This window comes from Falco cherrug, chromosome 15 (genome assembly GCF_023634085.1).
Source record: "Falco cherrug isolate bFalChe1 chromosome 15, bFalChe1.pri, whole genome shotgun sequence".
Lineage (NCBI taxonomy): Eukaryota > Metazoa > Chordata > Aves > Falconiformes > Falconidae > Falco > Falco cherrug.
In genome coordinates, this window is record NC_073711.1 from 15,433,717 (window position 1) to 15,461,185 (window position 27,469).

Genomic DNA, 27,469 nt, shown 5'->3' on the forward strand with positions numbered 1-27,469 from the left:
TCACTGTTATAGTAGTTTTTCAAATTAGTGCTCCATGTTTTCCAGGTGCTGGGGTGGCCAGGATCTGGGGACAGAGGGAGCCTTCCTCTGAGGAGCTATTTTAACCCGTTACTATCATTAGCGGCCAAAAAGGGTAAGGAATTTCCTTGGCCAGCTCCATTCCTGCCAGCAGTCACTGATGGCAAACCAGCACAGGATAACACACCACTTGTGTTATTGTATTTTAGATCACTTGGTGATCTTAATATAGATTAATATATATATTATATTGTATTTATATAGCTATTATATCTATATTATAATATATATAATAATATAGATATAAAATAAGATCACTTAGTACAATTAAATATTGTATTAAGACCACTTGGCAGGTCCCGGTCTGGGAGCTGGGATCACCGAGGGCCATACTGGGAGGCGACCCGCAAAGGATTGAACAGCTGACAGCACCGTGTAGAACATGACCTTTTCTTTCCTCCTCATTATTAGCAGGATAACAACACTTGCGGAGGGGTTGTTTTTTCCAAATTCAGTCCTTAAAGTCCATCATGACCTGTTGGCTGTTTACTCCTCTAAATCCGTGGGAGAGCGGGTAACAGCAAGGAACAATCACTTTGAGATAAATAACTTTTCTGTCCCCACTGGGGCTGAGTGGCTGCATCCAGTCCTAGCAGAGGGCACGCGATTACCTGCCTGGACATCTCCCTCCCCGGCTGCTATTCAGCTCTTCAACTCATCACACACAACAGTGAGAACAAAGCAACCAAAGAAACTATCTCTTTCCATCCTGGTAAAAGCCCAACAGTTTAGCAGCAATTATTTATGTCTCTCTAGATGAGGAAAAAAAACCCCTTTTTCTAAAAATGCAAAAGGAGAAGAAAGTTGCTGGCAGTCAGGGCACAGCACCGGTGCTTTTCTCTCCCCATGGGCACCAGCACCCCTCCTGACTCCAGCAGCCCCAATCCCAGGATTTACCTGGCTCACACCAGCAGTCACGCTGGCATAACCACAGAGACCCAGGCTCGAGCAGGTTGATTAAGTAAGGATGAGCCAGAGCAGGGGGATGCTTGGAGTGCAGCCGTGTTTGCTTGCCCCATCCTCCACCCACGACACGGCTGTGGCCAGGGACACGCTTCTCCCACAGAGCTGCAACAGCTCGACCAGATTGAAGACACTAATAAAACCTTTCAATGGAGCCAAGGTGTCCTCCCAAATGGTTCACAGAGGAGGACGTGAAAAATTACCTGAGAGATCAAGCGAATAGAAAGCATATCTAGGAGGAGTTGGCTGGGACAATCTATGCTGATTAAAATAATAATTAAATAACTAAATAAATAACTAATAAATAAAAAAAGTAGTGCCTGCAGCACCAGGCTTCGAGCAGCAGCAGCATGGTGGCACAAGCTCACTCATGGCAAAGGACAGCCAGGGCTCCAGATACCAATGCCTTCTCAGACACTTTCCCCTGCAGCCACCTCTGGGATTTGTTGGGTTGGGCTGCAGGGGTTATTTTTAAGTCAAATTTTGAAAAACCTGCAAAAGGCAACAGATTTATTGGAGCCCTCGGCGAGCAGGACACAGCCATGCTGAGGGGGCTCCCAAGGCATCTCCTGACTGAATCATTCTTGAGATAACTGATAGAGACTTGTGTTCTATTGTGGTCACTGTGATATTTCTGACATTTTAAGGTTAATAATATCTGGTAGGCTTTTCCCCACCAGCAGTCACACCACTCCATGGCGGGGCTACTCTAACCCTGGATTGTGAGCAAGAGGATTTCCTCAGACCCGTAAATTGCAGCCTGCCCACTCACGCTGTCTGCAAGAGCAAAGCATTTTGTTAGTGCAGCTGAAGAGGATTTTGGAGAGGAACATCTCACAGGACTTTCCTTGGAGCCACCCACGAGGCCACCCCTGCCCCACTTGCACTCCCTGTGGTCCTGCCCAGCGCATGCACCACAAACCGTTCAGCATCCTCCTTTGACACCGCAAGTATCCTTGCTTTAGTTTTAAGTCCATGGGCCATAAAACCAGGAGTATCAGTTGCTACACTGACAAATCCATATTATTTTTTTCTTAAAACCCTATGTTCCTGCGGGGCATTTGCTGTTACATTTCCATTAAAAAAAAAAAAAAAACACACACAAAAAAAACCAAAAGATGAGGAACAAACCCAAGTCAGAGGTGGCATTACCAACCATCAGACAAACATCAGTTAACTCTGTCCTCTTTAGAATCACTGTTCACTGACAGCAGGCAGAAGCTGTGCCGTGGGGTGAGACCACAGTGGTGAATCCCCGTGGGGTTGGGTGACAGCCCCACGATGCTGCCAGCAGCATCCCTGCACTTGGGGGGGGGGGGGGGGGGGGGGGGGGGGCGGGATGCAGGAGCCAGGGTGAGCAAAGGCCACTAACCTGCGGCCGGCATGGCAGCAGCACGATGAGAAAAGGCATTTATTATGCACAGCTAATGCCATTAGAGTAAACTGAGTTTGCCCAGAGGAATAACAGAGCAGTGAGATAGATAGAGCACAGGCTGGAGCAGATCTCTCGGGCAGGGGTGGTTACAGTGCTAGGGATGATGCTGCACGCTCGGGCTACCAGCACCTCGTCCTTGGCCACCACATCCCCCTGCAACCTGGCCACAGCACCCAGTCCTCCCCAGCAAGAGGAGGCTTGGGCTGGAGATTTTATCAGCTGCGCAGAGCTGGAGATTTCTCTCTGTATTTTATTTAGAAACAGCCTGCCCTCATGTGGCAGATGGAAAACCAGGAAATTTTGGACTAAACTGTCCAGCAAAGGTGCCAGGGCAGGACCCAGGGCCAGGGCCAGGAGCCCACCAGAGGAGATGTCTCACAGCTCGGTCCCTCACCTGCTGCATGCAGCTTTTCCTCACTCATTTTTGTGCCTATTTCTCCTCCCACCTGCACAGTAGCCACTTTCTCTCGCTGGCCCAGTAATTCCCAGGTAGCCATGGGCAAGTGCCCCGAGAGAGCCCACAGGTGCCCCATGCAGCATCTCTGAGCCAGCCCCACAGCACTGGCTGGGGAAAGGCTGCACAAAGCCAAGGCAAGCCCTGGGTGCAGGCAGAGCATGGGGCTTCAGCATCTGAAATGAGGAAAAACACTGTTTGCCTTCAGTTTATGGGCAGAACAGTACTTTGTCTTGAACACCTCCAAAAACACTTTCCGTGAGGGTGCGGGCTTGGCTCAGAAAGATGATTGCATTCACGTCACGTATGGGGGTTTCTGGGCAGCCTCTTAGAGCAGCCTCAGCTTATAGGGACAGAGGATAAAAGCTTTACCCAGAATCAACATGATTCAGAGTAAGTAAAAACAGGCTAAGTAACAGATCCAAGAAAGCCATAACTTCCCCAACCAACCAACTCTTTTGTTGGTTTGTGGTTTTTTGGTTGGTTTTTTTTTTTTAATAAATCAGTGATGTACATGAATCTTCCAAATCAGCGCTGAAAACCCAGCCATGATGCAAGACCAGGCTGCACTGAGGAGCACAGCGTGCCGGCTGTGTTTTGACAGCCAGGACCATGACGCGACAGGCAGCGGGCGATGCTGCAGGGCCAGGAGCGAGATGGCCCGTGGCCAGCCCTGACACGAGCCCCAGTACGTGGCTGCAGCTCATGGCTCAGATGCGATCCCTCACCATGCGAACAGGACACGTCGCGGTGGCTCCTGTCTGGGGCTTGCAGGAACCCAAAAGGCAGCAAGAGAACGTACCTGCATGTCACAGCGACAGCCCGCGCATCCACAGTGTCGGCACCCTTGGCTTCCGATGGGACACAAGTGGAGCAGATCTGGTGCTGATTCTGATTGCCAGTAGCTTCTTAACAGAATGGAAAAAACAGAATAGGATTCCCAAAGCAGGAAGCTGAAGCGAAGCACGTCCTACCCAACACAGATGCAAAGTTTTGAACCCCAGGACCAGCTCCCATGAAGCCAGGAGGGTCCCTGAGGTCTTGTGCCATCACTCCGAGTTGTGCTAGGGGACAGGCTGGTCCCCACCCGAGTACCACGGGCTGACTCGAAACCACGGGGGAGATGAGGCATCTTCTCACTTTTTCCAAACCCCTTCATTTAACAGTCCCGTTTGCAAAGCTCCTCGACTGCAGTCGCACAACCAAGCACCAACAGCTCACCAGTCCCCACCTCACTGGTGCAGCTTCAAAGCCTCCTCCGGGACTGTGACAGTTCGTTAGAAAATGAGGGGGGAAATGCAGTCAATGGCGTCAGTCTAGATGGCGCTCATGTATTTTTTACAGTCTGAAAAAGCGGCAGAGGAGTTTCACCCTGACACCCACTTGCTACCCCGGCTTCTGGCAGCAGCAGATCCGATGGGCAACGCTTTCTGCAGGCACCTCAGAGCAGCTGCACGAGCAGATTCAAGCTCACAGAGCAGGCTGCTCACACGGGTCTAAGTCTACATCCAAGGATTTCAGAGAGCCGCTAATCCCCATCTCCCGCCGACAACCTTCCAGCAACTAGAGCGTCAGCGTTGCAACACAAACTGCCCGAGTGAGAAACTATTAGAGGCAGCACTGCAGCCCTGCCCACACTCAAGCAGAGGCTCTAATTCCATTTTATCTGCTTGTCATCACCTCCTAAAACAAGCCAGGTCCATGTTTTAGTTGGAGAGTGAGGCGTAACTGGGGAAAAGAAATTTTTGCTATATAAAAATAATTCTGAGCAGGTCTGTTTACCACTCTGCTGCCTCAGGAACAGTCCATCAGCAGAGCTGTGGCAACACAACTATCAGAGTTAACGCAGTTTTATTTTGCTACATTTACTGTGCTAATAAAACGGCACAGTCCTGTCCCCGCTACTCACACACAGCCTCTGTGGTGCAAGAACTCTGCTGATACTGTCCTAACTCTGTTAGTTTTAAATGTATTTGCTCCAAAACTAACCACAGCTTTTACTGCAGATAAAGCACTTACCATGAAGCCTCCCCAAACCAGAGGTGAGAGGCCATCTCATACTCCTCTCTGTACTGTATCACAATAAAGGGAACCAAAATGTTTTTCATCAATCCATTAAGCTCTGTCATGTGCTGCTCTTAGATTGAAGGATAAGGCTCAGATGCAGCATTCTTCAGCTGTAAGGCTGATTTAAAAGGTTTTCATCATCATCATTTTGTTTTAGCAGAAGTTGCTCCTTCTTTGAGCAAAACAAGGGTTTGGGGTTTTGCATAAGCTGAAAGAGAGAGCAAAGACTAAACTTTTCCCAAGTTTCTGTATTCCTTTTACTCCATGTCAATGCAAATCCAGATTTTTCATCAGTCAAACCAGAAAACCATCGATGCAAAGGACCCTCTTCAATAAGAGAAAGGAAGAGAGAAAGAAAAAAGAAAGAGAGAAGCCCTGTTGGCCAGTCCAAGGGAGCAGCGATGTCCGGCAAGCACCAGCAGGACAAACCTCCTGTCCCCTGGGATGGCACTTCCCTGTCAGTCCCCAGTTCCTCCCACATCCCAGCCAATTTCCAGTTTTCAGGGAAGCTGAAAGCTCAGCTACAAGCAGCATCAGTTTGCAGCTGAAGGCCCATCACCACCACCACCACAGCTAACCTTAACACAGGGGTACGGGCAGGGATTCCCAAGCCACTTTCAGCAATTTAAGCACCCATCTCAGACCACTAAAAACGAGTACGGGTGGACATTCTGGGACATGGTGCTACTTCCAAAAATTGTTTGTTAAAGCACTAATGAGCATCTGCACCACTGCTGAGTACAGGAAGGAACAAGCGCTTCGGGCTTTGCTGCTAACGAACATGGAGGAGTGGTCCAGCTTTGAAGGAGGGAAGGGGGCTGTGTTTTTAAGGCAGGAAGATCTCAATTTTCTTTTCATTGCTGCAATGAAGCTCTGAGCAGGCAGGCAGGCTGGCTGACAAAGTGTGGCCTTTGAAGTCCCAGGAGATCTGTTACTTCTTTCAAGCTTTCAATCTGTCCTGCCACCCGTTTGCTATTGCTGTAGGGTATCTGCTGGGGAACCAGGTTCAGTGCCTCCACCAGCAGAGAACAGCATGAGAATGGCACTTTGCACCAAAAAGCCCATTCCCATTAAAAATAAATAAATAAAAATCACTTTACTCCAGCTCCATATCACCAGAGTAACAAAATGGTAATTTCCTCTTCCATATGATGCGTGTATATGTAAAATCAGCACTGGTGATCTCCCCTTTGGTTCAGTGCTGCAATTCCTTACATTTTATAAAATCCTTTGGCAAATGAAACATAACCTTCACAAACAAAACTTCCAGTGGGAAAGGTAATTAGCCACATAACTGGTGGCTTCCGATCCAGCTGCAGCAGCCAGCGTACTGACTGCAGCAGTACAGCAACTTAAATCAATAGGTAGATGTAAAAAGTCAGAGCAAACGAGGCGTGTGCTCCTGGTGGATCCTCGCAGGGGATTTGGTACAGAAAGAAGTGCAGCGGGGGAGGAGACCGAGGATGGATGCAACACGTAATTGCTTTCTCAGCCAGTGGGTCCAGGTTGAGAGCTGGTTTGGATCTGGACAACATTTGATTCCATAACTGATAGAAGCGCATGAAAGATACTTACACCTTTCTGTCAGCTGTGATTTAAACCTAACAACATATGGAAACAAAACCCAGATTTTACAGACATGCAGTGTAATCACTTTGGACAAAGTAACTTGGGAGCAACCAGAGATGAAGGGCAGCCAACACTTAAGCTGTGCACTGCAAGATGCCAGTTAGAAACACTCACCTGGGCTGAGCGCACCGATTTAGCCATGAACGTGCTATAAAAAAGAAAAACACCCTGAAGACCATCAACAGCAGAAGATACTTGAAAAAGAAACTATAATACACAAGTATTAAGAATGATTTTCAGAAATTTCCTTTAAGAGAAAAGTAAAGCACCCACTGGATGCTCTGCAAGATAAACACTGATTACAGCTGGGAATAACCAGACACACGTTCAGTAACAGAAAGTGGTGTGTGGCAGGAAGGAGACTGAAAGGACATGGAATACTACCACTACATAAAAAAGCCTCAGCACTCCGATATTAGAAGCCCTCTGAAGTTTCCAGAACAAAAGTTGTCTCTTTCCAAGAGAAGCCCTCACATCCGCATGTGCTCGTACCTATTTATATACCTCCAGTAAAAAAAAAAATCACGGCTGCCGACTCCTTTCTGACGTCCCACTCCCAGAAATAGCTGCTGCGACGGCTCCTGGAACAGCCTCAGCCCCCTCGGCGCTGATGTCCAACGGCCGCGCGGCTGCAACGCTTCTCATGGATTAAAAAAAACAAACCTCAAAACAAGTCTGTTTAAAACGCAGCACAACTGCTGCACCGGCACAGCGACAGCAGCAGCGCACGTGTGGCCGGGGAGATTTCACCCCCTTCCTCCTTGGCTGTAGCAAAGCGTTGATGCAGAACCCAAACACCCGTTCCTGCACCCCCAGTGCTTCCCACGGGAGGAGGAGTCATGAAGAGGATCCCAAGACAGATTCGGGATCCCCCTGGTTTCGTGTCCTCTGAAGGCAGGGTCAGGGCAAGACAAAGGGTACATCAGAAAAGCCCAAGATCCCACAGATTCCCCCCTCACCAGGAGCTGGAGAAAAATTCCTCAGCCCTCCCAGAACAGCCCCTCTGTGGACGGGCATCCCAGCCCAGAGCTCCGCACCCACCTTCACACGGTTCAGGTATCCAAAATACCCGAAGCCACCATTCTTGGGCTGGTTTGCTTTGGGGTTGGGTTTTTTGATGGGGGTTTTTTGAGCTTTTTTTGGTCATCCTTGGGCTCCACCTGATTAGACGGGGCATCAAAACATCAGAAAGCAAGGGCATCTCCTGCAAAATCCCCCAAAGCAATGCTCTGGGCTTAAGACAAGGAAATTCTGCACGCTGCTGCTAGTATAAAAACAGGTCATTTGTTCCTTCAAAAGTCAGGTTCAGCGTTTTTAGGTCTTTTTCAAAAGTAAGCCATGACATAGGGATCCAGGCAGTATGAAACAGGCTGTAGGTTCGACACAGCTGCAAGCAAGGCTGGGTGGGCGAGGGGTGACCTGCTCAGAAGGGGGGTCCTGCAGTCCCTGTGAGCCAGTAGCTTATCCTCGGGTGTAAGAAGGGAAAGGACAGCGGAACTCACAGATGAGACGGATGCTTCAGCGGGAGATGCACAGCAACTGAGTTCAGGGCTGGCACGCTCTGCTGCCAGACGAAGCCTCTGATCACACCATACTCCTCCTCACCCGCCTTAGAGACACACTGAGGTGGCAGCAGGAGCACATTTGACTTCCGAACCCTGCAGCGCCGATACCCTGTGAGTTAGCCCCTCCTCGGTGTTTCACCAGCACCCTGGAGAAAACCAGCACCCTAGTCACACAGATGCACCACCCACCCCACTGTGCTCTAATGCCAGAGCCTGACAAGAAAACCAACTTACTATGCATGTAGCAGCACACACCGGTTTGCAGAAGCTGCTCCCGAGAAAGCAGAGGATCCCGTGTCCTCCTGATGCCTGAGCAACGGCAGGAACATTCAGCTCGCTTCCAAATTTCAGTGGTTCGAGCAAAGTCAGTAAATTCCACGCAAACCACCCAAACTGCAAACCACAGGCTTGTCACTCGGAACAGATTGTGTAGATACTCACCAGAACAGCAAATACCTACGCCGTTAATAGACAGCTTTCATCCGCGGGATCGGACCGCAACAATCCCCCTCACCCAGGCAACACGAACACACTAAAGCTATCGGTCATCTGCTAACAGCCCAGCCTGGGTGGGATGGTTTTGGGGTGCCCATCCCAACCTTCAGCCCTACCACGGTGCTCAGAAACCCTCCCTAGGAAGATGTCCTGGCACAGCCACACCAGCACCTTGCACCAAACACCGACCGTGCTGAGCATGCCCACCAGTGGCACCAAATCCCCTCCAGCACCCACCCCTCAACACAAGCCTGGTTCACGCGAAAAACACCAGTAAGACCCAACGCAAGAGCTGGGTACAGCTCCAGTATTAGCAATATAAAGCCAGGCTTGGAGCATCTCCCAGGAGCGCGCTAACACGGTAGCAAAGTTGGGTTCCGCTCCTGGCATGAACACAGCCTGATGCCTTCCACTCAGTTGGGATACGATGCGCTATAGTAAATCATCATTAGCACATACTCCAACCCATTTTTCTTCACTGTCAACAAGTGGCACAGCCAGAAGGACTCTACGCTTAGGGAACATCTTTGCCTTTTGTTTGTGCAGGGATTTGAAGTCCAGATTACAGCTCTCCAAAGCACAAGGAAGATAACAACTCAGCCTCAGATTAAATTCTGGAGTAGAAAATCATCCACAGCCACCAGCTGCAGGAAAAGCCCGGTAGGAGCTCTGCGGTTGTACTTGAACTAAGCAAGGACTGCTCTGCTTGGCTATTTTCTTCCCTGTTGTACACAACCACCTCTGGACCAGGTCTGGACACAGGATTGCATCAGGGACCCATCATGGTATCAGCCCAGCTGCATTGGCCACCATAGGCCAGACCAATAAAATGATCCTTTTTAAACTTCAAAATATTTTTGCTGGGGGAAAGAGGGTGTTGTAAACTCACTGGTGCTGCCCACTTAACTGGACCACATCTATTTGTATTGAGGCAACTGCAGCAACCACAAGCTGCAGTTCTGGAGCAAGTCTCAAAACATCTCTGCCACATAATGTCCACATAACCGTAGTTTTAAGAGGGCAGACTAGGAAAAAAAACCCAAAAAAACACCACACCAAACTAGTAAAGCCTGAGCATCCAAGCAACCCTCTCCCCAGGACACTCACGGTCCCCTCAGGAGGGAGGCCACCCCCAAACCCCCCCCGCTTTGCACACTACAGCAGCCATCTCAGCAACACAGCCCTCCCCAAGTACACCCATCGCTTGTGCACCCACAACAAGCAGCTCAGGTTCAGCTCCCTCCCTTACCAGACAGCACCCAGTCCCCAGCACCCGCTGTCAGAGCAGACTCCCCCAGCAGCAACCCCCAACACTGGAGCACAAAATTTCGGGCTGCTACATTCGGCTCGTGCAGCAGAGCCTCAGCTCTGGCCCCTGGTGCCACAGCAGAGCAGGTCACACTGTTTTGCCAGCCTCTGAAGCTGGGACAAACCAAGGTCTCCCCGCGCCCAGGCAAGACAAGGTGCAGCTCCACTCCCAACTTCAAGGCTCAGCAAACCACAGAGGGAAGAAAAAAAAAAAAAAGAAAAAAGAAAAAAGGAGTGACTATTGCTCAAGGGTGAGCATCAAGCGCTATCACTTGAGGACATCCTTCTCCTGGCCTGTGGGAGAAACATTCCCCTTCCCAGCGAAGAGCCTCCTTGAAGCAGCAGTGGCAAGAGGTTTGCAGCAGATCCACCTTCTTCAAAATCGAGGGAGAGGAGGTTGCTGGAGGAGGCGCTGCAAGCCACAAAAAAGGGTCTCCTGTATTTTCACTCATCTGCTGCAACCACGTGATTGTGAGATACATTAGTATAAACACAAGGTTTATTTTTAAATCTTTTTATTGGTAAGTCCACCACAGTCATTTACAAGTTATCACAGCAACAAACTCCCCCAAAATGTCTGTCCCTGGACCACTGCAACTGTTCCAAGGGAATGATGGGTTGGTTTTGTGAGGTTTTTTGCCTTTTTAAATGGTACACAAACCTGAGTATCTGGAGTTTTCTTTCTTCCCATCCCTTCAAGCTGCGGAGTCACCAGCAAGCCATGACACACATCACTACGAGACTCTGCTGCGAGAGCCGATTACTGACAAGAGCTACGTTGTCAGCGATGAAGGTCTTGCGGTTTACAGATGGATACCGTGCAATTTTTCTCCTACTAAACTAATCAAAATTGCATCGTGATCCACCCGACAACAGCAAAACAAAGCTTACCGTACTGGCAAATTTGGGGCAATGCAGCCTGAAGACAAGTCCTCCTTTCCTCCACAGGCCGGGACAAGTGCAATACTCTACATATAGCTACAAGTAATGCAACAAATCCCCACCCATGGAGAAACCAGCGCAAAGCATCTTCAGATCTTCCATGGAAAAAAAAGAGGGAGAGGGAGGGAAGCTTCAAAACCCATTATTCACCACAGATTCACCACCACCACAGTCAGTTTTGCATGGATTTGCACAGCAATTTTAGTAAGCTGGGATGCAAACCTGCAAAACTGACTGTAATCAGCACCATCTTCTCCAGAAACTGCCACTAGCTCGGATGCACTTTATCTAGCAGTACTGTAAGTGCCCACATTACAGTAGGTCCAATTCAAAGCTACCTGCACTATGAGCACTTTGATACTGCTAGGACAAAACTACTTCCCGAGCAATTGCCTTCAACGAAAAAAAACCCGCTTTAACTAAAATTGTAATTGCTGAGCTAAAGCCAGATGGATGCAGTTTTTTTGGACGCGCAGGCAGCAGCTTGTGCCAGAAGGAGCATTTAGGGCAGTAGATTCTACGCTACTTCACTAACTGCACTAGATGCACCTTAACACAAGAACCATTTGTAACGTAGCTCTAACGCAGCAAAACAACAATCCTGGTTAGGTCCGTGCCCTGCTACCGTCACTGAATCGCCACAGTAATGCCAGAAGTGCTTATACTGCAGTAGATCCTGAACTCTACCTGCACTGTAAGCACTTTTGCACAACTCAAGGCCCATCACCAGACAGAAACTCTTCTGCTTAAAAGGTCTTCTTGTTTCAGTGCAGCGAAAAGCATCGCAGAAGCATTTTGACTGAAGCACAGGAGCCAACAGTACCTGCCAAGAGAGAAGACTAATATTAACGTTGCGTAACACAGATATGGATTTGCTACTCGATCTAGCAGAGATTTTCTTATCGAAGCCCAGAGGCAGAAACAGGTTCAGTTTTAAGGAGGCAGTTTAACTGAGAGCACACCACAAAAGGAAGGGTTTGCAGCTAGTTTTCACTTAAATTAAGGTGAAAATGTCTTCCTCCCGTTTATAACGGCAGTTAAAAAGCACCATAATAGGTATCAAAACATCCCGGTTTCCTGCTCTCGTGCGTTACTACAGCACACAAGACATTTTACTTGGCCTTTCTCCCGGAGATTTACCGAGTATCTTGCATCACCCAACCACCAAACATTTCCCACCCCCCCAGTAGGGTAAGAAAAGTTCTGACACATGATCCCGCACCCGATAATGGAGTATCTGTACTCCAGATGATGCCGCGAACTGCAGCGCAGCACCGAAGCGACGGACCCCCCTCGCAGGAGGGGAAAAGAAAAAAAAATATGTATATATATATTAGCTAATTTAAATTTCCCTCCGGAACCACGCTGTCAAGACCCAGTGCTACAAACCTGCAGAGGTGGGATGGCTTTTGGTGGGGATGCCCCCTCCCCCCGCCCCGCACACCCCCAGGGGCTCTTGCAGCAGTGGAGGCGCTCCGGGCGTTTGTGTGTGTGGTGGTGGGGTGTCCTCTGCCACGGGAGGGCCCCCACCCCCGGCCGGACATTATCTTCCCCCCCCCGGGGCGGCGCAGCCCGCCGTTATCTCCCCCGCACTGACCATCTGCGCGGGGGGGGGGCGGCCAGGGGGATTATTCGGGCGCGCTCGCCACGTGCACGGCGCCCCCCCCCAACCCCGGGGGTGCAACGGGAGCATCGCCGGGGGCAGCGGCCGGCCCCGAGCACCGGCGCTGGCAGGGCGGGCTCGCCCCGGCCCCGCACGCCGCCCCCCGCCCCCGGCCCGCGAGGGGGTGTGAGGGCGCCCCGCCACGTGCTGCCCGCCCCGTCTGGGGGGCGCGCGCTGCCACCGCGGCGGCGATTAAAGCGCAGGAACAAAGCACGGTGGGAAATGCAGTCCTCCATTCAAAGCCCCAAAAACGCGCCAAGCCGCCCGCCCGCCCCCCCGCGGCCCGCCGCGCCGCCGCCAGCAGGGGCCCGGCCCCCCCCCGCGCCCGCGGAGACGGGGGACACCGAGCCCGCCGCCGAGCTGAGCCGCGGGCGGCCCCGCACGGCCGCGGGCGGCCCCTTTGTCCCGGCCCGACGGGGCAGCCCCGCTGCCGCCCGCCGCCGGCCCCCGCCCGCCTCGGCCCCCCTCCCCCCGCCGGCGCCGCCACCCCCGGTCTTGCCTGAGGCCGGCGAGGGCGGCCCGGGCGCGCGGGGCGCGGAGCCCCGACGGCAGCTCCGCCGAGCGCGTGGTCGGTCCGGCTCCCGCCCGCCCCCTCCGCGCGCCAGCCAGCGCGCGCGTGCGCGCCCCCGCCGCGCGCCGCCTCCCGGCCGGCCCCGCACTACAAGCCCCAGCGCGCCCCGCGCCCCGCGCATGCGCCCCGCGCGCCCGCCCCCCCACCCACCCCCCGCGCCGCCGCAGCCGCCATGTGCTCGCCGCGCGCGCCCCCTCCCCCCACGCACGGTCCACGCCGGGGCGGCGCGCGCGCCCCCCCCCCCCCCCCCCGCCGGTCGCGGGAGAGATGTAACGGGGGGGGGGGGGAGTAACAGCGCGAGCAGCCCGCCTTCCCGCCCCCCCCAACCCCCCTTCACCGCACGCACGGGCAGCGGCCGGCCGGGCAGCCCCGGGCTTCGGTCTCCCGCCGCGGCCCCGTCCATTGTTGGTGCCGCGGGAGTCGCCGGCCGTGGAGGGAGGGGGGACCGGGGGTGGGGGGGGGCCACCGGGCGGCGCGGGGAGCGCAGCGTGGGAGCCGCGGGCCCGTGCGGGAGGCTGGGCGAGCCCCGCGCACTCCTACAGGTGGGTGGCGGCCGCCGGCGCCCGAGCAAGGCGCTGCCGGGCCCCCCCCCCCGCACCCCCCGGCACCGGGGGTCGGGGCTGCGCGGCCCCCATGCCCCGGGCAAGCCGCGCCGGCCGGCAGAGATTACGGCGCAGCTCGGCGGGTCGCGGGAAGCCGCGCAAGAGGGGAGGCGGAGGGGAGGGGGGGGGGGGGGGGAAGAGAGAAAAAAAAAAAGGGGGCAAAAAAAATTAAATAAGATAAAATAATGAAAAGCTTGCAAACGCGGGGAGCACCCTCGGGCTCGCGCCGGCGGCTGGGGAGGGAAACAGAAAAGAAGCGCGAAGGAGAGAGCAGGGAATGGAAAGATAAACACGTTACCTTTGAGCCCGAGCAAAGCCCTGGAATAAAAAGGGTTTTACGAAAGTGGCGCGAAGACAATATCATGTGATCCCAGCCCAGGGCGTCTCCTTCCCGCACCGACCAGCCAAAAAAAGAGAGAGGAATAAAGGAGGGAAAAAAGTACATCCGCTCCCCTCACCATTAGCATAATTAATTGTGTCCTGCAGCTGCAGCCGCGGCTGCCCGGCCAATGGCAGCCACCGCCGCCCCGGCCTCCTCTTCCTCCCGCCCGGCGAGGATGGCGATGGCCGGGGACCGGGGGAGGCTGGGGCGGGCGGCGCGGCCCGGGGCCGGTGGGGAGCGGGCGGGCGGCCGGCGGGAGCCGTGCCCGGGGCGGGGGGGCAGCACCGGCAACTTTCGGGGGGCACGGCGGCCCCTGTGGGGAGCGCTGCGGGGGGCTGGCGCGGCGGGGGGGGCCGCGCACTCGCTCCCTTCCCCGCCTGGAAGCGGCAGCCCTGCGGCCCCCCCCGGCCACGCGTGGCCGCGGTCACTCGGGACCCCCGGTGCGGCGCTGGGTGGGAACGTGTGGCCGTTTGGGGGTGAGAAGCCCCCAAACGATGCGGCGTGGGCCCGGCCCGGCCTAGCTTGGCCTACACGGGGGCCGGCGCGGCCCGCTGCACCGCCGAGCCGCTGGCGGCTGCCCCCGGCCGCCCCCCGTGGCCTTCCCACACCTGAGCCCCCCAGGTGCACCCCGAGGGGCCCGGCTGCACCTCAAGCCGCCCCCCGAGGGGTCTGGCCCGAGCTTGGCCGGCCTGGGGGACCCCCGGCCCTGACACGGCAGGGCGGGCTGCCTTGGCGGGCGGCCCTCGCAGGAATGCTAAAAATGCGCTAATTGTGCCCTGCCAGCGGCCGCCGCTCCTCAAGGATTAAAAGTACTCATCCTTTTTCAAAATAAAAATAAAAATAACATCGATCGGGAAGGAACGGTTTCGCCCAGCTTCCACCCCCCCCACCCCCCGGCCGCTGCCTTCGGTTTGGCGAAAAAATACGAGGTGCCTGGTTGCACCCTGATCATCGGTATCTGAAGTTAGAACAAAAAGGTCCCCATGGAAACGGGGGAGTAATCTATCAGTATTGCGTTCGTTACGCGAAGAGAAAAAGGCTTTTGTCCCGCCTGTATTTACTACTGTTTAATTTCTTTTTGAAAATTCTGCAGCCAAGTTCCCCCAGGTTTGGAGGGCGAGCTCGGCCGAGCGTCCCCGCTGCCCTCCCTGCCTGCGCATGTGAGGCCTAAAACAAAGCGACCGTATCAAAGCGCTCCCCGAGCAAGACGGGAGGGCTCTCCGCAGGCAGACCTGTTTCGGGGGCTGTTGTATTATTTGTTCCAGAAACTGCAATTTGTTTCTTCATTATCAGTGGAAATGCTCGGCCGGGTTGTTCTTTGCAGACTTTCACGTTGCGGTGTCCTCGGGTAGATGCTGAATTTACTGACTCCTGATTTGGAGCTGCGGGGAGATGCCATGTAATGGAGGATGTGGTAAAATTCAAAATTTAAATTTTCGCCCCATCAGGCAAAGTACCATTCTGAGGTCCTGAATCACGAAAGCTAAAAGAAAGCAAAGTGCTCAACATTAAAGTCGGTAATTTAGCACGGGTGTGTAAATTTGTTATCTGTGCCCCTGCAGAAATGGACGAGTGAATTGACACAGAAACATACAAATCAAGTGTCCCAGTAACGCATATACGCACAACAGGATAGAAAACATTCCCAAATAAAAGGTACTTCGTGTCCAACCCTGTGAAAAAAGACTTTTTAAAACTTGTAGCAAACAAGCACTAAACATGGCACAGTACTAGAAAACTTTCTTTGTAAGAGAAAAAAATCATATGCTTTGCGTTGATTTTTTTATTTAACATGAAAAAGTTGTATCATACCTGTTATTCAAGTCTTATGTATGGATAAAGTTATGTGTAAGTGTAGCAGCTTTTACTCAGTCCATGCTGGAAATTGATTATCTCTTTTCTGTCAGCTCAGAAATAAATTAGGCTCTCAACAAAGAGAGCCTGAAGATGGTGAAATAAGTCTACATGAAGTGTTGCACAGATAAGATTAAATGGTATTTTTACATCCTCCTGCTGACCTTTGACTTGTATTTTTGTGTATCTTGGAATGGAGTCTTGGGGTCTGCAAACACATCGGCTGCTAAAAAAAGTAATGGTCAAAGAAAAAAATGCCAGAACGTTTCTTAATATTTTAAAGGGTATTGTCTAGCTAAAGCATTCATCTGCCATGTTAGCTAGGCAGAGTTTCGCCCTGTGTTGACGGCCTTTTCAAATGCACGTGATTTATAGATTGTAAGGTGGTGCTTGTAAAACATATTACTTACTGGGGTAAGGTTTTATTCCAGGTTAGGAGGACCATTACGAAGACTAAGAGAGGTGTTAGCCCTGTGCAGAGGTAGCAGAAAAAAAAGAAAAAAAATTCTCTGAAAATCACTTTCAGAATTTATTGTGAAATTATGTAGCTCACTTTTTCCTTATAGCAGATATGCAGAGGGTTGGATGTTTTTCCTGTAATGGAATCAACGTGCTTGCGTATATGCTGAGAAGGTATTTCTGTTTCCTTCACTGTACTTTTCTTCTCAGTGCTGCAGATCCTTCTGCTCTATCTCTTTGGTTACTGATTCATTCCTGCTCCAACAACTCTGTTCGAGGATTGCCTTGGACTGTCTCCTCCACTTCTCTTTCCTTCAAGAATCAGAACTATTGTCTGACCTTTTTCATGCTGAAGAAAGCGCGGTGAATTGTGCTGAACTACCCAGATGCACTGAACTATCCGGGTACATAAAAGAAAAGGAATGAAAACCAGAAACAAGTAAGAGGGATGTAGCTTTGTGAAACAGAAAATTATTTTTCAAAAAAAAACATTCAAAGATGCAGATCAGTTGCTCTATGGAGAGATTTCTTTCAGGTTAATAAAATCTAACTTATTTCTCAAAATTCTGGGAACAGTTGAAAGTCTTAAGAAGGTCTTCTACTAAACTTCCAGAACAGCAGCATGAAATCAGTGTCCAAAACCCTCTTTTATAGCCGGGTCTGGAGTCTTTCAGACACATTTTATAATTTTGCAAGAAAATGTTCAGAGAGATCAGGTCATCTTAAAAAGAAACAAAAAATGTAAAGGAATATTTAAGAAAAAATACTTCAACAGTCAGCTACAGAGTTATTCTCTTGATCTTGCAGAGGCTGCTAACTTTTTCTGTGAATGCTCAGACAATCACAACTCCGGCAAATCTTTGCAGGCGTGGAGTTCCTAAAGATCATTCCTCTTCTGCACACTTTGGATTTTTCATATAACTGTGGATTGCCTGTCATTTGCTGCTAAACTGTCTTAAAGTGTTCAGCTGAGAAATATGTAGAATGAAAATTATTTTCCTCCTATGAGGACAGAAAACACTTTGAGATTAAAATGCACTATTTTCCTCAATGTAAATGAAAAATTTAACTCAAGATTAGTTTTCTGAATAGTTGCTATGTATTTGCACTTCCCTATGAAAAATGGCCGATAACAGAGGGGTTTCCACAAAGTATTTCACACTTCTGTCATTGTATTAGTAAAACGTTTGAAAGTGGCATTCACCTTTTAATTTCTGTGTACTTTATTTGTAGAACTATTTAATGTAGAAAAACAGGGCACGCATAAGCTATGTTGCCTTGCATTTTTGTTATGTGAAATATGCTTATAAAACCAGTAAACCTGCTCCTAAAGAAGACCAATCCGCATGTAAAATGAGAAACAAATGTATACTAATGGCATGGACTTCATGTCTAATTTGAATTTTTATTTTTTTTACAGTATTGATTGCTGTGATAAATAATGTAACATTTGCTGTATCTCTGATATGCTGTAAAGGACTGCCGCATACTAATGTCTGAAACCTGTCTTTTTAAGAGCTCTTTGACAATTTATTATAAACACTTTTATTACAACGAAATGTAAATGTAAAGAACGAAAGCTCTGTCTTGCATTTATTTTCATAGTTTGGTAGCTATGTAAATATGCTAAATTCTGCATTTTGATTTCTAATACTTTTCATTTATTTTGTATTTATATTGTTTTCTAGCAGACTGAATTTACATTTCTGTGCAGCTCCTTTATGCAATTTCTATACGTTTTGATTCTGTGAGTTGCTCCCACTTTCATTGCATCATGGGAAGTAAAATGAACTCATCCCTTCACAGTACTGGTTTCTTCATCTCTCTGGTTTCAGGTGGGTTAAATCCTGAAATCTGGATCTAAGTTGTCTAATTGAAAAAGCAGCTACTTGCATGACTAAGTGACCCGTGTTGTGTTCATGCGGTAGGGCCCTATGTAATGCTGAGCTGCTATGTTAGAAATGCTCCCCATAGGAACTTGCTCAGTAACAGGGTCTGCATTTTTTTCATGTCAAAATCAATTCTTTGAGGACAGCGTTTTGCAAGCGTAGCCAAGCTGGCCATGCATTTTCCACTTCAGATTCTCTAGGTAGGCTTTCTGGTTAAACACATCTTCACACACACTGCGCATCCTTCTGCCATTTTGATAAGATCATGGATGATACCTGCCCAAACTACTTCACTAAAGTTTCTGTCATTTGAGATTTGCCTTTCTCTTTGGAAGGTTTCTGTTGTATTACAATTTCTCTGCTTCATTTTGCATGTTCTTCGCACATATAGGTTTCCAGTTTTGCCAAATATTACTGGTATTTTGATGAGTCTTCTTATTTGTCTATATAACACAACATTTTAATTCATGACTGCATCCCTGCATTCTAATTATGAAGCACAGTTTTCTATTTTATAACACTACTCAACTTTGCCTTTTGTAAAATTGCTTAATATATTTTATTTCTCCGCAGCTGGCAATCAGACTGCGTTGTGAGAGCTGTCTAGGTTTTGTGTAAATCTTCATTTTTTGGTAAGCCACATATCTAAATATGTGCCTAAGCCCTTAAAACTGTTAAATATCTTTAATGAGGGGTGTATAAGTTTGCAAACCATGAAAGCTCTGTCCTGAGGAGCAGTACTCTTTCCCTCAAAACAAGTTACAAAGGCAGGCTACATCATGAAGGTGATCCTACACACGTTTTATACACATGCTGGGTAATGTGGACACAAGCAATCCCGCTGATTATTCAGCCCAGTCCAGATGTGCAAGGGCAGGGAAGCTTTGGGTCCCGGTCCTGCACAGACATTTGTGTGCAGCTTAACTTCTCCTTCAAGCCAGGGGAAGAAAACAGGACATGTTTAAACTTCTTTACTGTGCATGTGTAAATTTAAGAATATGCTCAAGTCATTTCTAGATAAGACATCTCCTTCCAAAGTATATTTCCCTTACACCACGTGACATTTTAGAAATGAGTCAATGAATTACTGTTTGACTACAAGTTACACATAGAATTCATATTTTATTGAGCTCTGTCACTCTGTTACTGTAGGATGCAGTACAGTATTGCCTACATTTTCCTCTGCAATCTGCAGGTGTTATCAGTGTGTGAGGTAAGGACCTGGTGAGAAGATCCAGACCTTGTCTGGGTGGTCTGTATGTTGCTTTCGGTCCTAACATTACTTCTCAGGTAAAGGAACACATCTACCTTTCCCCTGTTGATCAGCCTGTACACGCTCTAGGGGGTTGAGCAGATATTAGATTTTGAGACCTGTTTCTGACAGGCAGCCTCTGAAAAGAGGCAGAGAGATGGGTGTTTCTGCATGTAAGAAAACTGGCAGCGTAGACACACACCACATCGTCATGCACAGCCAAAAAAACAGCTGGCACTTTTTTCCCTGACGTTGAATTCCTACAGCTGCATGCAATAGGAAATGCTAGGATTCCTCTCTCTTTTTTGCAGAAGAAACATGAGCATGTTTCAGACAGAAGCTCTCTGGTTGCCTGTTAAATATACAAAACTTGTGTAGACGCAGGGCAGGCTTTATAAACCACCTGCAACTGGCAGGATGCTCCTACTTCACGAGGTCTCACCAGCATCCCTGAGGCCCTCTTCTGTGCGACATCAGATGGTTCTTCAAGAGCACCAACAATCGGTGCCTCTTCAAGAGCATCGACTGCATGAAAGCACGTCCTAGACAAAAATTAGTGTGTGTAGCCATGAAACTCAAAATCCTGTCGGTTGGGATAAGCTCCTCAGAGCAGGGCAGCACAAAGTAGTTTCTACATCCATTTGGGGGAGGCATTTCATTATGCAGCTTGTCAACGTTTCCTTTCGGTGATTCCCTTTCCGAACACCAGTGCAGGAGCTGGGCAGCAGCTGCAGGTGTATCTCAGAGAGGCTGTCGCCTTTTGCAATCGCATTTCAGAAATTCAGGGGAGAGTTGAGTTCGCAGGGCAGTTGAAACACGTTGGAACCTCAGGCTGACTAAACACTGGGATGCCTACTCCAGCCTGCAGAGCAGCTCAGGATTAGAAGGGCATAAAAACAGCTTAAACCTGCTGTATGTTGCCAGAGCTATGGCCAGAGGCATAACACACAATCTCACCTCTCCTCCCGATGCAACGCTTTTTTCCAGTGCATGTGTTGTGCGCCGGGTCCCTACTAAGCCACTAAAACATATTAACAGCAGTTTAACACATTTGGGGATGCTCATAATTAAAAGATGAGCCTGTTATCCCAAGCTCAAAATGTTCTGCTGGAAAAGAAAAACATGACAGGAGGCAGACAAACCTAGGCATGAGGAAGAACATGTGGGAAATGGTGGGAAGATCTGCTTTGAGTATAAAGTCCAAAGATCCAGCCCAGCCTGGCTATAAAGCTGAGGATAGGTAGAGACTGGAATTCACATACAAAGGCGCAAAGGTGGGGTTTTTGGCAAAAATACTGGCCTTTCTAGGAGGGAAGCTCCTTTCTGCAACAGAGTGCAGTGACTAAATGTCTAACCAAGGACAGGGGGTGGAATTCCCCCGCCGGGACCTGTCCCAGCTGCGAAAACCTCCCGCAAGCGGTGTCCCCCCGCCGCAGCGGCACCGGTGCGGCTCTGCCCCCCAGCCGCGGCCGGGCGAAGTACAGCTCCGGGGGGGGACGGCGTGTGTCCCCGGGTAATGCCCCCGCGCTGGTGACAGAGGGAGACAGGGGGACCTGCGGGGTGAAGCCAGGAGCTGACGAGACCCCCAGCCTGGAGCCCGGCGCCGGGCAGGCGGCTGGAGATGTGGGCTGCTGGCAGCATCCCGGCGGCGGCGGGGGCAGCCTGGGGTGCGATGGAGCCCCGGCACCGGGGACAGCCCGGGGACCGGGGACAACCCGGGGTGTTGATGGAGCCCGGACACCGGTGGCAGCCCGGGCACCGGTGGCTGCCCGGGGACCTGTGGCAGCCCAGGCACCGATGACAGCCCGGAGCCCGGTGGCTGCCCGGGACAGGGGGCAGCCCAGGGCGCGATGGCAGCCCGAGGAACCGATGGCAGCCCGGGGACCGGTGGCAGCCCGGGGACCGGTGGCAGCCCGGGGACCGGCAGCGCAGCAAACGCCGCCCGGCACAGCCGGCGGGGCCGAGCCCTGCCACCGCGGAGCGCAAGCGGCTGCAGCGCCCCCGCCCCGCCCGGCTGCCGCCCCGCCGCCGGCCGGCGAGAGCGCGGTGGGACCGGTTCCTGCCCCATCACATCCGCTAACTCATTCCCCCTGGCTCAGTCTTCCAGAACTTGGAGCTATTAGTTCTGGGAAAACACCCCCCTCCCCACGTTTGCATAAATTTGCTCCTACTGTGTAAATGAACCTATGAAATCTATTTCCAAAGCGATGCTTCTGAGGTGTCATTTCATTAACCCGGATAAAACACAGAATGGATGTGGATGCCAGGTATGTTTTCATGTCGATCATGTATCTCAGGACACTCGAGTTCTCTTAATGTTTAAGAACGGTTTACTGTGCAGCTCATGACATGAAATTATTTTCCAGTTAAACATGAGCCATATGCAACCAGACGAGGCAAATTTGCAGTTTTCATCGCAGAGTTGTCAGCTTTGCAAAAATGAGTGAAAACATTCAGATCATTGTGATTCAGCCCTTGAAAGTCATTACATTGGACATTTAATAATGTTACCCGTCATTATTTTTTTTTTTGCAAGAATAGAAGTTAAAACTACAGGCAATGTGTAGAAAGTCTTCGAGGCAGTAACTTTTTAAGAATTTATACTAACCTGAGTTAATAAATAAGTCATCTAGTTCCCAACTCCTCCTGTTACATATGCCCTTTTGTTAACAATTAGAGAAAAATCATACGTTATATTCTTTAGATTTTCATGGAAATTATAGGTGAGTTCGGCAAATGCCTAAACACGCAAGTAGCTTTATTTATGTGATTAAAGTTGCTTTTGCATGTAAATATTTGCAGGATAAGCCTTTAAAAAGCATACATCAACTAAAAATATTGATATGTATAACTTTCCCTGTTCAATTAGCTCTTGCCAGTACCGACTAGCAAAAATAGGGCATTCGATAACAAAAATGCCTTTCTGCCACGTCAAATGGTGAAAGATTTGTTGACTTCTGCCTCCTACAGGATTGAGATAGAAAAAGGCAAGTTTAGTACTAGAGGCAGGACTGTCTAAAACCAGAGATTCTGCAAATGACTCTGTCATCATAGCCACACTTAATTTCCACAAAATGCTACATTCTGCTATTTGAATCTATCACAATTTTTTTCTTCTATGTGATCATTACAAGAAACCGAAGAGAATCAAATTCAAGAAAAGTAATTGAAAAATTAAGAGTTTTAATACAGAGCAAAATGCAAAATGTATAGCAGCATGCGTTTACCATTGATTTTTTTAAAGTTTCAAAATTGATTAATTGAAAAACTTGGGGGGAAAACCAAAAATGCACAAAAATTACAGGCAGACAGCAAGAGAGCAACTAGCATGGCTGGGGTTACTTTCAGATCAGCGTGTGTTCTTATGTAAACTGAAAAGCTTAAAAGATAACAGCAGCAGTAACTATTAATACTGAAATCATATCTATCGACAAGAAGACAGTCATAGGAGTTTTATGAGCTCTGCACAGGAGTGAAACTCTAACTGAAATATATATTACACAAAACAAACTCCGTGCAATTTCACCTCAGAAATGCTTTTGAGGTACCTTGTGACGAGGCGCTGGGTCATGACCTAGGTCTTGAGAAGCCTGAGTTAGTAGATGTTAGTTTTCGTTGGGGCTTTGTTTACCATGGACTTAGACATTTTGTATTATTAAGAATCTGTGGCTTATGAGGACATTCTATTTATCTTACCAGTCTTTTTTGATGGAAATGCCTGAATTTTCTTGGAAACAGGGATTTTATTGTGGATTCTTGGTGCCCCTTGGAGAGGCTTATTTTTCTGGACAATAGTTTTCCTTAGTGTCACTACCCTTTTGATTTCCCAATGGTCACAGGCTCTCAAGGTCGTGCAAAGTGCATCCTTTTGTTATAAAGGACCCAGAATTTTGTATAAAAAGGCAGCAAAAAGATCTCTGTTTAGTGATTTAAAGTATATTTTCTGCCATGTATCTCTGCATTAGATTTTGGCCATTTTGCTAAAAAAAACTGTGTAATTGGGAAGATAAAAGGTTTACAGGCAAATTACAAGAGTACATTCAGAATATATATGTATTTTAATTTACCACACATTCCCATGTAAAACTGAAATGCAGATTCTGAAGCAGAATTTTCCACATGAACCTCTGTATAACTTAAAAATTCAATGTATCAGAGATCTTGTACCTTACATATATTTTCATTTAAAGCATTAAACCAAGATGCCTTTCTATTTGGTTTAATTTGATTTAGCTTGGCTTTTCCTTTCCTTTCTAAATTACTCATTTAGATAGATCCTGTTCTCTTACATTCCTCCTGATGAGTGCTGCATTACAAAATGTGGATGGCTGCTGTGGCTTGTGGTCTCACTGCATTTTGTGATGGTGCCTTGCTTTGCCTAGGAGGTAAATAGTTCCTCTCTGTACTAAGCAGAAAGCACAAAACTTGATGAAGACTGAAGATTCAGTGAGAATAATATGAATTCTAACATGCAGTTTTCCTTTAAGATTTGTCTGTGTTTGCAATCCCCTTTTGACCTCTGTAACATCGAGTTTTGATTAAATGTGAGAAAATACATCAGTCTTTAAGGGTGTTAAATTTTAATTCTTTTGCACAGAATTCCCTATAAAATTATTCTCTGCTTTGTAGGAAATATATGAAATCGTTTCAAAAACTGTTTGACAGCATGCCTAGGAGTAAGTACAGTTTGTCTTCAAAACGTTGTAGGCTGCATGAGGTGCCTCAGGGCTCAAGAGGTCACTTGTAGGTTTGGGCTTTTTACGAAGTTTTTAGCATGCCTGTTAGGCTGCGGGCTTTTGTTGTGCTGCTTCTTCCAGCCTTTGCATAATCAGTTTTAGAACTACCCTATCATGTGTTCTCACTAGAAAATCTGCAACCAAAAATAATTGTTACAAAGATCCCATGCGTTAGCAACTTAAAAATCATTGCTTTGAGGACAGTTTAATTGTCTTTTGAAAAAGGGATTAGTCCATGTGTTTCTACAGAGACAACCAACAGTTGCAACATAAAATATTTCAGTACTCTTAGCATTGTTCCCACAGATAAATTCTCACAATCAGTTTAATTGTAAAATTACGCAATTCAAAACAATCTTTTTTAAAAAAAAACTTCTCCACTTTCCTGACATAAATGTGGACTTTAAAGCTACAGCCTTTTGAACCATATTTTTTTTTCTCCAAATATGCTTTTCCTTACTTTTTTTGAAAGTCTCGAAGAAGAAATGAGAAAAATCAGTTGATTTCTCTTTTTTTTTTTTTTCACAAGTAGTGTCTGACCATTTTCATTGTCTAAACTTGCTCCACTAGCACAGCACTTTAACTTTGCTCTGCAAATCCCTGGGTAACATTTATGTACAAACAAAAGAGTGGTAACTGCATATTTTACCTGCACACATTTTTATTAAAAGAAAATTTAATTACAATGGTTTGCATAAATTACCAGCCAATTCCCTGATACAAAGCTTATTAAAGTCAATGGGATTTTTTCTCTTCACTGATTTCAAGTTGAATTAGAGAAAGTCATTGAAAAATATTTTAACAACAGCTTTTTTAAATTTTGTATAACAATATATGACACAATAGATTGTTTTCAGAGACAATAACACAGAGAATTTTATTTATCTATATTTTTTATTTGCTATTTTTCCATATTTTGCAATCTTCAGTGGAAAAAACGCTACTAGCTTCAATAGCAGCTTTGCTTAATTAAGAATTTAGGACCAGTTTTTCTTTCTTTTTTTTTTTTAATCTTTTTACTTGAAATGTTTTCAGGTCAAAGTAGAGCTGATTCTCTAATTAAGCTCTTACATGCTGCTATGTTCTAATAACGATAGAGTTAGAAGGCAACAAATTCACTAAATCCCCCAGTCCTGACAAGTCAGGTTATTCTCCCATCTGCTCCTATTTACCAGAATCACTTTTAAAATCTACCTCTCCGATTCCCACAGAGCAGGCTGAAGGATTTTCATTACCTCGGAGTTACATATTTAATTTGTAAAGAGATGATGAATTCTTAAAAGGTTCTATTCCACACAGCGGTTGTTGGGTTTTTGTTTTTGTGGTTGTTTGGGTTTTTTTAGAAGAATATGGAATTTTCTTAGAAACCATGATTCCTTTTTAGTTTAGATCTTTTCTTGAGCTTTGGATGATGCAAGCCATAGGCATAAACAGCTACACAAAGGAAACTGGGATTTTATTGTGCATTCCTGGTGCCCCTTGAAGAGCTTATTTTTGTGGACAATAGTTTTCCTTCGTGTCACCACCCTTTTGATTTCCCAGTGGTCACAGGGTTCCAGGGTCGTGAAAAGTGCATCCTTTTGTTCCTCCTAGCCTAAAATTCTGTATAAAAAGGCAGTTAAAGGACCCTAAAGTTGGTTAAGGCATGGAGGGTATTTTGTGTAGCAGAACTTAAGTTGCATGCTTTGTTAAATTACAGTTAAGATCGCAATTCAAAAGAGAAGATACCATTAAACACATTGTTAGAGTATTCAAACATTAATAAATAGCTACTCATAAAGTCACATAATTAGTCTTGGAATATCTCTTATCATTCAAACAATGATCACCAAACAACAAAAATCAAACTTTACTTTAATATCTAGCTATAATTAGAATTGGCTTAATTAATTTTCTAGTGTCTTTTTAAAAGGGCTTTACTATGTATCTTTAATTTTGTTGAGAAACAGTAACTAAATTATTAGCTACTCTTTCAGTTAAATCATGGTCCTTAAGGACCCTTTACTCTTTCAAAAAGACTAATGGAAAGTGAATTTCTGACTGGAAATTTAATAGCCCATCTTTGAAGTTTTTCAGGAAATAAATATGCACATTTCTTAAGTGTGTGTAATTCATTCTTAAAATAAAATTACTTACACTAAATAAATTCTGCTATTTGCAGTAGTATATCTCTTTAACATTCCCACAGCACGCTCCCATCATTGTCTCAGTTTTTATATATGTTTCTAATACAAGACGGCTCTTTAAGAAGAGATGCAGCCCAGGACCTAATTGTTGGAATTCGTGGCTTGACAGTATCATGCCCTGGATAAAGTCAATATTGTAAAAGAAGCAAGCTGGCAGTCACTCTCCCCTCCTACATGCACATGAAGTACTCTAAAGTAGTTTTCAAGGTCCTAACAAGAGCAATAGCAGCTACTGGGTGGAGAAGAGTGGAAGAAGCTGGAGTGGGGCTGTAAGGGCTGGGGAGGTGATCAAACACAAGGTTGCGTCCTGGGGGGGAGACAGGCTGGAAGAGACGGGAGTCATTCACTAATACTGGAGGCTGAGATAAAGCACCTGATTTATTTATTGATGCTGGAGCCTGCAGTGCAGTGTCAGACTGTGCCTTGGGAGTAAGACTGATCACATCCTGACTGATCACATCCTTTAAAGACAGAAAATCAGTTGTTTCCCAAAGTAAAATGTTCCATGAGAAGTATATTATCTCAGAACAAGTGTTGTTACCTTTTTTTTTTTTTTTTCCCCTAATAAAAAAAAATAATCAGGTATGCAAAACCTGAAATAGTCTAATCTGGAAAAGCTTCATGGCACTTGTCAGTGGATTGCTGCATGTTCTCATCTTCCCTTTTTAGCCAAATTCCCATGAGGCAGGCAGAGGTTTCTGTGGTCTATTTTCTTTTTTTTATTATTTATTTTTTGGAAAAGAGTCCGTCAAGATAAAGACATTTTGCTTACAGAAAGAGCAGGATACATTTCCCAACATAAACACTGCAGTTTATAAATTAATGGGTCTTGTGCTGAAAGGTATACCAAAGCCTTCTAAATCTTCCCTGAAAAACAAGAGAGTATTTTTAAGGATATTTTATGGATCCCCTGTACTCTCTCCCTTTTCAAAGAATTCA

General features: G+C 47.7%; 1 protein-coding gene across 1 annotated transcript in view; it reads left to right on the top strand.

Annotated features, from left to right (window-relative positions):
• Positions 1-14,742: 14,742 nt before the first annotated feature.
• The window catches only part of LOC102046419 (P2R1A-PPP2R2A-interacting phosphatase regulator 1), a 180,665-nt gene continuing 167,938 nt past the window's right edge, over positions 14,743-27,469 (top strand). The window contains exon 1 of the mRNA XM_055727158.1: positions 14,743-14,747. The gene's annotated coding sequence lies outside the window, so the exon portion shown is untranslated. The remainder of the gene's footprint in view (positions 14,748-27,469) is intronic.